Consider the following 11,152-nt stretch of genomic DNA (forward strand, 5'->3'; position numbering starts at 1 on the left):
ATTGCAAAAACAGATCAGCACCAAAGCAATACGAATTTAGGGAGATTGAAGTTTGTAGACAAAGAGTTCAAGGTCAAATTGCATAGATCAAAAGTGAATCAATTAAGATTTGCATGTAACGTACCTCTTGTGCCATACTCTTGATACTCTTGATAACAATTCACATGTACATATTATAATAAGAGTTTACATTGACGAATAGAAAATAATCTCATATTTACACTTTTTGCCTAATGTCTTGAAAGAAAATTGTCTAAGTATTATAAAAAAAAAACACTACAAATCTATTGTGCTTAATGTGTCCTTTAAATATCTATGGTATAGATATGCACACCACTCCTTTTGCACTTGATGAATTCTATGGTCAAGAAAAGTTGGCATCTGCACCTCTGAAAAATACTAAATACAAAACAATAAAACTGAAGCTTAATTAATTAAGTTAAATAATAAGCATATGACAGACAGTTAACATAAGTTTTTCTTACATTAACTTGGATTACAGTTTGTTCATGTTGCAAAGCATCCCTAATGAATGTCACTGTCGCAACTGAACGGTCACAACGGTACGACGAAAAACGTTTTCAAAAATATCAGAAGAGTCGCCACCAAAGTTTATTTTAAGAAAACCTTGGAAAATTTTTTTAGAATAATATGATCTTTGAAATTAAAAATGAGTTCAGGAGTCATTTACGTGTGGGGAAGGTATTAGCACCCCACAACGTCCGTTTAAAACGGTTACCTAAAATTAATTGTGCAAATTTATTTAAATTCTAAAAAATATTTATTTAATCCCTAAACATTAATTATTATTTTTAAAGAAGAAATATTATTTATTGAGATATTATTTGGGTTATTTTGATAAAGAGAAAATTTATTTTAAAAATTATTTTAACTTGATGGGTCCGGTTTCCGCTCCTATGTATCCCCAGTGCAATGGGGAACTCAAAGTCAAGTAGTTCTATCTAAAAATTATGAAATTAGTTTATTAAAATTATGTTTAGTAAAAGAAAATTTATTTTAAAATTAAAATTATTTTGTAAAATTATAATATTTAGAATACAAGATAATGCGGTTATACATGTACCTTACGAGAAACAATACAGAAAGTGAAGAAAGATTATACAACTATATTGCAAATCATTAAAAATATTTTATTCATAAATCAAGTATTTGAATTTGAATTTTGATTATGAACAATGTTAAAAGAGAATTAAAGATAGCGTAAGATATACGTTAATCTCTTATAATTTTTGGACAATCGAAGACAATGTAAATCACATATCAATGTTATAAAAATTATATAATATAATAAAAATAGAGAAATGATTTATTATTTAATTTATTAAAATTAGAAATATGATTTAAGAAATTTTAAAATATGAAATTAATTTCATTTAATGAAATGAATAAATAAATTTGAATTGATTAAAAAATATTTAATAATAATAAAAAAAATTAAAACTTTGTTTGATAAATTTATGTTGTATAGAACCTAAGGTGACGTTGGTACACATATGTTCTAATAATTTATAATGCATAAAGGTAGAGTTGCTACACATTAACATTATAAATCATTGCGTTAATAAAATAATTTCTATTTAAATTAATTGATTAGTAAAATAGTGATTATAGGGAATGTATTTTAATTGATTATTAAAATAATTTTATAATTAATTAAAGATAAAATATGATAAATTAATATTGCCTAAAGCTTCAATAACGTAGGTACACATAGACTTTATCAATTTATAATACATTACGATAGAGAAGCTATACGTTAGTATCATAAATTGATGCAATTGTATTATTATTTATTTATTTAACATTTATTGAAAATGCAATTAGTTTATCATCAAATATTTAAAATTATACAATATAATAAAGAATAATAATGCTAGATATCATAAATAAAGATTAAGACGCAAACAATAAATTAACCCAAAAAAGAACAATAATAATAAAAATAAGCACATTAATTAACAACAAGATATATGAATAATAAACTAAAACTAGTAAAATTTTACATAAATTACAGCAAGACTTCTAATTCTGTCCTATTTATCCTATATTATTATTTGTATTTTACAAAGAATAAAGTTTATGGTCTTAAATGAAAAAACTAAAATTTGTTAATTGGATGAGACCTAAGAAAGTAATAAGGAAAAACAAATACTGCAGTATTTACGTAACCGTTTGGGGCGAATAGAAATTATATGCTATAAAATCATTTCTAACGGCTAAAACACCAGTTAAAGGGAATATATGGTTGCTAACGGAACACACTTGAATTTATTTCATTCTGAAAGCAAAGCAGCAAATGGTCACCACCTATTAGTTTTAGCAAAAATGGGCATAACGTTGTAAAATGATATATTACAAAAGCCTTGGTTCAATGAAGTCCACTACCAGATCTTAGGCACTATTCAAGTTAGATAGTGATGTGCATCTATGAATGAGCGAAATACTGCAAGTTAACACAGCTAAAAAAATCAACGTGGAATAAGGAAAGGATAGCCCATACCTTTGCTGTTAACTAGTCTTCCTCAATGCTTCCGTGAGTCTAAGCTTTTGATTTTTCTTTCTCCCCTTAAAATTCTTGAACCCCTCTTTCATGGTTCCTCTCCCCTTTTATTGTTAGGGTTTTCATAAAATGCCAAAAATCTGAAAATTTCTCTTTTTATGTATAAAGTAACATTGGTTTAAGAGTTTAATTATTTTTAATATTTCATTTTCCTTTTGAGAATTAATTCTGAATTTTTCCTATTTTATTAAGACAAATTTTTGTTTTTTTTTTTTAAAAAAAACCCTTTGTTTCTATCCGCTTTTTGTAATATTAAAATTCAGATTTTTTATTTTGAAATTAAAAAAATTTTAAATCAAAATTTTGGTGTTCACAGTCACATAATATCCACAATCATCATTATTTATTTACTTTGGACACTGTATGGAAGATAAAAATAAATAAATCAGCATTAACACAAAGAGATATACAGTGTAATTAATATTAACCTAAAAATTAAAAACACATTGTATGATATAGTGTTATCTATATAGTGACCCATCTTGTTTTATGCATCTTTGTCTTATAGGGTTGCACTTCCCTCTCTGCTTGATATATGACAAGAGCACTAACAATGATGCAGGAAAGAACTTAGATACATTTGAACCACTTAACATTATTCATAGTTGTTTGACATAAATGAATGCTTGTTTATTAAATAGGTTCTGCATATGTGTTTTGATCTCTAGCTGCTTGCGTAGATGATCCATATAATACATAGTCTCATCAGAGGTATTGATGACAACCAAGACCCAATGTTGCCTACCTAGAGTATAAATATATGTTTAAGATTACAAGAATTAAAATTTATATGCTAAATTATAAAACATAAAGCAGAGTCCTAATTAGATTGACTTACCTAACATTGTAAGGTGCAAAAATCAAGTGATCTTCACATATATGACGCTTCAACATTTCAACTATATGTTAATGTGGGTTCGGATTGAGCTTTTCGTCCATTTCATACGGAGGTATAAATGAGAATCTACTTGCCATTGTTGTCCCATGCAAGTAAGCTTCATACAAATATCTTGTATTGTAAAAGTAGAATTGAAATGCATTATACAATGAAATGTACAACAAGTTATAAATTGCTAAAGAATTATATAATTTGTAAAGTAATTTACCATATGTAAAGGTAAATACTAAAGGCACTCAACCAATGTCGACATATGACCTCTAAAATATTTTCCTTTCCCACAATATCATAAAACTCTTTACCCCAGTGCTCAATTGTGAGATGAATTATAGTTGTATCAATGGCTTCATCACTTCATCATATCCAAACGTGCAACACCTTGGGCTTCTACCAACTGAAAAATCTCTAAAGATACACAAGCACTGCTACCTTTATTGGATGAACTAGCAATGGACACTTTTGAGTAGTCTGTCTCTTTCCTTAACACTTTACTTGATGAAGGAGCAACCTGAAATATATCAAAGTACTTGTTTATGTACTTAAACAAATTATATATGAATTGTAACATCTAGTCTTTCAAACTGTAAAGAAGCTTGCATATATTAAAGTGATTAAGGATAATGGCCAAGTAACATAAGTACCAATGGCATCTCTTAGGCAAATTAGGTTTGTTTGTCTATTTGGGACAGACAATCCTCCTCATGTCGTTACACTACCTCTATTGAAACCTTGCCATGCTCTGGAGGAAGAGTTATATTGTGTAAGGAGTCCCCAACCACTATATGATGTACTCTCTCTCTAGCAACCAGGCGAAAAGGGATATTCAAGTATAGTATATAGTCATGATCACCCTACAAAAATAATTTTGTTATATTCTTTTCTAATTAAATCAAAAGCAGTAAACATATGACAAAGGTAGAGTGTTGGTCATGTTATATAGGCCCGAGTCGGACATCCAATTGGTTCAATTTGAATTATTCGGAGGATATCTTATATATATTCTATAAAAAAAAATGGACAATCAAATCTATTTCTCGATTCAATAGAAGCCAAAAGAGGTGAATAGGGTCCTAAATAATGAGAGATATGTAAAAAGCAGGTCCGATTACGCCTATTCCTAATCCTAAATGGAATGGAACAACGCAGGGATCTATATGTAAACATAGTATCTATTTAGATACCCTCGAATGACCCCTTCTCATAATGAGAATGTATATAATCCTATTCCGGTCTGGTCCGGTGTGGAATGAACTTATAACCATGGAATCGACTCGATCATCAGATTATAGATTATAAGTTCATAACCCTACCCCATTCCCATTTTGGGCGGAACAGATCTACTAATTCTTTGATTCCAGTTAGTAAGATAAGAGTTGAACTAAGAAATAGATTCTAGAAGCTAAAAAAGGGTATCCTGAGCAATTTCAATAATCGGGTTCATTGATATTCCTGATATAGTAGATGCTATCACACATACAATCATACTCAATTCGATGGAATTGTTTGATCTTAAAGGGGACCCTCTATAATTTCGCACATGAAGAGTTATTTCTTGGTTTCGTAAATAATGATTTAGTGCAGTTTAAATACCTGTGGAATCTCAACAGATGCAATTGGTGTGCAACTCCCTCTATGGTTGGTAAAAGTTGCATCTTTAAGCATTTTTTGACCAATCTCCACCATTGGTTGCATTTGAGGAGCAATATTGAAAGGGGGTGGCATAAATGGTGGTGGGGAGGTAGTAGGGTTGAACGACATCTGATCTAACATGAATGGGGGCAGTCCCTGACCCTTTGTCAACTGTGTCACTACATTGGTCAAATGCATTACCAAATGCTTTATGTTCTGCCACTCAGTAGATGATGGATGTGGATATAATGGTGCTGGCCCAAATGCAAATTTTTGGGTCACCACAAAACCTATAGCCCTCATACGACCTGGATGCTCTCTTACACCAAATGCTTGAGAGAGTATGTCATTTCAGGCTGTTGATTCAGACTCATCCTATGGAGTGACTTATAAAAGGGTTTCCTATAATAAACATGACATAAACTCAAAGGTCATTAAAAGAAAATTCAAATACAACCTCATATATGATGATGGTACTAACACATTAGGCCGAACCACTTACAAATTCGTGGGCCATGTACTATGGGTGCTACTTTGCATGCCATGGGGATTCATTCCATCGGTTGCCAATGCGAAACATATATTCTTTATTTTAACTGCAAAGTCTTCATATTCTTCATAAAAAAATTTTCACTGTGGAGAATCTGCTGGATGCCTAAACTTTCCATCTCTAATTCTGCCTTCAGCATGCCAAGTCATATGCTTTGCATTTTTCTGCACTGCGAAATAAACGCCTTAATCTGGGTATTACTGAAAAATACAACATGACCTTCACAGGTGTTGATTCTTTCTTTAGGTATCATGAGTCATTACACTTTGGACAATGACTTAGTGATGCATACTCATTTCAGAACAAAATGCAGTCATTAGGACAAACATATTTTATTATGGGTCAATCCAATGGAAGTAAGTACTTGTTTAGTATCATATGTTCTCTTGTATCTCACCGTGCTTTGTCCAACAAGTATATTTTTCATTTATCCTATTGCACATTAGATGTTCTTTCAATTCTTACACATTTACTTGCAGCACATTCAAACAACACCAACAAGGACGAGGAATAAGGTTGACATCAGTTGAATGCTTAATCGAACTCTAATAAACTCTTTCACTCTATCTTCATATTCTTCACTCAAATCCAACTTTGATCCATATTTGCTTCAACTACGGGCATTTGTCATATACTTATTAAGTCTCACATGGTAGGACCTTATCCCATTTGAGAACAAAGTTTTTCATGCTTTAATTAACAATTTCTGCTTAAATATTGTATTTTATACTTGGCAAAATTTTGGCAGCATTTCTCATTAGTCTCCTACTACACAAGTTGAATATGAGATGATTTAACTCAAACAAGCATGTACCAAGAGATAATGAGAAATGCTCCAAACCAAATTTTTTTCAAGTATAACATACAACATTACAAGAAGCATTTGCTAACCAATGAATGTAAAACTTTGTTCAAAAACTGTCTAACTTGAACAATTTGAGATTAAAAATAATGATTTATTCAATCATTATTTTCAATCTCAAACAGGAAACTAAGGTTTAACTCAAATATAGATATCGTCACATAATTTTAAAATACACACAACAATTTGCATTAACAATAATGTGCACAACAAAAAAATAAATTCATAAAAATAGGACAAAACATATAACAATAATATGCAGAACAATAAAAAATAATGTGAAGAACATAACAAACACAACGTACTAATGTTAACTAACTTAAACATCCACATTTTGAATCTAACTTTTACTAATTAGAATTTAAATTCATTATCTCTATTAGGCACATATATTGGAAGAACAAAAAAAATACAACAAATATAACCTAATAACCTAAGGTTTTTGTTGTTAAAACACAACAACAATTTACAAAACCTAAGATTTTATTGCATTTTTAGAATATCACCTGCATTACAAAAAGCAAATGTATTAATATAATGTTCAGAAATTGAAAAGAAACCAAACTAACAACATTTGTGGTTAACTAACCTAAAGTTCCAAAGTTTGAATCTAAAATTAAAGAGATGGTATTTGTTAGCCAGCAGAACTGAAAATATTGAATATTTTCACTAACCTCCAAGGAACGTAGACTAAGATGCTGAGACGCTGGGACCTCAACATTGGGATGTAAGAACCTATTCATTTTTTAACACTAAGTGAGCGTGTCTCAATAATACTTATTCAGAGAACACAAAGATAGTGATGATAATACCTTGGAGTAAGAAGGTGACATCAACGGTGCAGATGCTGTAGTTCAAATTCGTCTTAGAACACAGTGAACAGATAGAATTTTAGGAGTACAGAGTGAGCGCAAGGATAGGGATGATGAGGTTTTGAGGCTAGGGCAGAATTTGAAATACAACTTTAGAGCAGTTCCACATGGCAACCGCTTTCTAAAGTTATGAAAGCGGTTTCACGTGTCAACTACTCTCGTAAATACAAAGCATTTGAGAGCAATTCTCATATAACCGCTCTCTAAGTAGACTTTAGAGAGCGGTTCTAGATGAACCGCTCTCATAAGTATATATTACATAGCGGTTCATTTGTAACCGCTCTTAAAAGTTTATATTAGATAGCAGTTATATGGGAACCACCCTCAGAAACCTCCATTAGAGAGCAGTTTACCATTAACTGCTCAACCGCTCTGATAGTGCATTACACAAAGCGATCTTTACTAACTATTGTCCAAGTTGGTGCTCCAAAAGTCATTTTCTAACATAGTGTAACACATTTAGGAATGCTAGTACCAAGTGAATATTTACAAATTTAATTTTAAATTATTTTTTATAAACCAAATTTTAAGACTTCAATATAAAGCATTTATGTTTAAAAACTCTTATTTTAAAGTAAGTTCATAATATATATATATATATATATATATATATATATATATATATTTTACTAAAAAATTATATTTTTTAAAATAATTTATTTAATTTTTAGCTAAGGGTGCATAGTAATGAATAAATAATAATTTTTATTAAGAATTATACTATTTAATAGTAATGACAATTGTTGTTTAAAAATGTTTGTGATTTTTTAAACACAAATGTGTTATTCAAATGCCTTTTTTTTTTTTACTTTTAACATGATATATTCTATTAAATATAAAAATAATATTTATCTCATAAGTTATTTTTAAAAACAGTTTTTTTAATTGTATGTCCGAAGAGACACAATAAAAAATAATAATTTTTAAAATGTATACTATTTAATATTATTAATATATTATATTTTATAATTATTAATCAAATAAGTTTTATTGTGTGCCTTTAAATATATGTTAAAAATATTTAAAAATTAATCAACCATTTTAAAAATATATGTCATTAATACCATTCTCTATGTACTGTTACATGGTCATTGTGCTTAGCCATACCAAAAAGGACGCAATATTCTCGGCAATAATTAGATGGCATGAACAAAATATTTAAGCACGTTCAAGATGTAATATTATACACACATCACCCACAAACATAAATAATTATAAATTTGATTTAAAAATCAATTTTGGTTAAACAGTCTTGTCCAGACATAAATTAATTTGATTTGAAGTATGTGAAATTTTCTTCCTACAAATCATTGGCTAAACCTCCAACAACACGGAAAGAATACTTAAAAAATACATCTACCACATTTTTTATTTAAATAATATATTTTTAAAAATTATTTCTGAAAATAAAATTATTTAAAAATTATTTTATTGTCTAAAACTTTTTTTTATTACGACATTAAGTGTATAAGACTTTTTATATATGATATTATTTTTTAAAATAATATTACATATTTCGAATCGATATTTATTCTAGTAAAGAAATGTAGCATGCACAGAATAAATATTCTCTATTTGTGTAGTAATACTGCTATCTTTACTTGTGCAGGGATGTTATTATCTTTCTGTCAGGTGCAAAACCAAGTGAATTATACTATTTATATATATTCATAATAAATCTTAATATATATATATATATATATATATATATATATATTTCTATTTTAATTAAAAAATTATATTTTTAAAAATAATTTCTTTAATATTTAGCTAAGGGTGCATAGTAATGAATAAATAATAATTTTTATTAAGAATTATACTATTTAATATTATCAATGTGTTAAATTTTATAACTTTGAATATAAATGGTAATTTAAAAAAAAATGTAGTATGATGTATTTTCAGGTGTAAAAATAGTAATACTTTAAAACAATAAAAAACAGAGTTATATCATGATACGAGGTTTTCAACGCCATTTAATTCAAGAGAATCAAAACTTTTTTTTTTAAGGATACGCGGTGGTTTTCGACAAACATGATATGTGTGGATAACTGTAAACATGTTATTTTAAAAAAAAAACATGAAAAGCAATGGCACGTGATCATATAAGCATGTAATTGACGATTGCAAGTGTCTTGGAGGGAAGCCTGCATTTTAATACATTGAGTGGTGTCTCTGATCTCCAAGGGTGGGGTCTTGCGAGTGACGTTTTGAATCTTTAAAATAAAAAAAATTGAAGGATAAAGAAAGATGAATAGAAGGGCTTCCTCTCAATCCATCAATGGGACAGGAACCAAATTGTGAGAAAAGTCCAAAATCGCAAAACCAAAGTGTAACAGTAACAGTAACAGTAGAAGGCAACGATAGTGTCCCCACTCTTTGACTAGGTGGTTAGGCAGGAAGGATGTTACAGATTCAAGGAACATGGTCCCTTGCTCCTCCCACCAACCTAACTTCCCTACTCCAATCAACTCCTTCATCATGCTACCACCCCACCTGTTGCTTTTCTATATCTCTACTGTTCCTTTTTTCTCAATCTAACTGAAATACCTATCCTCAATCCCCGCATCTTGTTTTCCCAATCACCCTCTAACTTAAAATAACCCCTATTTTTTCTTTTTTATTACTTTTTCCCAATAAATATTATTTTTTATTAAATTTTATAATATTATATAATTTTTAATGAATATTTACTATATAATTTTTTATTCTATATCTTTGAAAATTAAATAAAAATTTATATGATTTTAAAAAATATTTATCAAACTTTTAAAATTTTAATATAATAAATACATGGTTTTTAATATATTATTTGTTCACATTTTAAATATAATCTTGAAGTGTGATGTTACAAATTTTTTTAAAAATTATTCCCAAATTACAGAAAATAATAAAATAATATCTGGGTCAGTACCAATGAATAGTTCAATTAACCTTGTCTCTATGTTACTGAAGATGTCATTGGTACATGAATCTGTGCAAACCATGGAGTTAAAACCATCAAATTTATAGTAATTTTGTACAGCTATAAAATGCAAAGAGACAAAAATTAGTGACTCATTCATTAATAAGAAAACAAAGAAAAAGGTTAATTTATAGACATGTCACTTCTATTTTATAGTTAGTCAAACCATAATTCATTTCGATCAAATAGGCCATTTTGCTTTCCATGTAATATATATGTATATTCTGAGCGTTTTCTCTGCAATTCCAAGCTTTACTTATTTACATTCATATTATAAACGTGTCTGGAACCAGATCATTATAATGGGCAACGATGTTGCTTCATCATCCATACACATCTCGTATATTTTAAAGGTGCACTGTTTGATTACCATGGCCAGGCTCAATGCACCTACGTTTAGGCACTCATTGGGATCATATCCTAGGTTTTTTTTTTCTTTTTCTTTTAGATTTGTTCTCATCCACAATTTTCTGTATCTTAGCAAATAAGAAATCATAATAGAAAATAAGAAAACGCAACATAACTTCCACAGAAAATTTAATGAGATTAATGAAAGAAAATTTCGAAAATACCCCTTATGTTTTTAAAAGATTTAATAAATGTTTTTTATTTTGCAACTATCATATCCTGTTAGAAATTTACACATTATATATGCTATTCTATCACGAATAACGCTAACTATAAAAAGAGTTTACTTTATCAAATAATTACAGCATATATAATTATTTATTTATTTTACGTACAGAAAATATTATATTTTTTTAAAATTAAAGGTGATAACTAAATATTTTTTTA

The sequence above is a fragment of the Abrus precatorius genome, unplaced genomic scaffold, assembly GCF_003935025.1.
Source record: "Abrus precatorius isolate BTA unplaced genomic scaffold, Abrus_2018 Scaffold7, whole genome shotgun sequence".
In the NCBI taxonomy this organism is placed as follows: Eukaryota; Viridiplantae; Streptophyta; class Magnoliopsida; order Fabales; family Fabaceae; genus Abrus; species Abrus precatorius.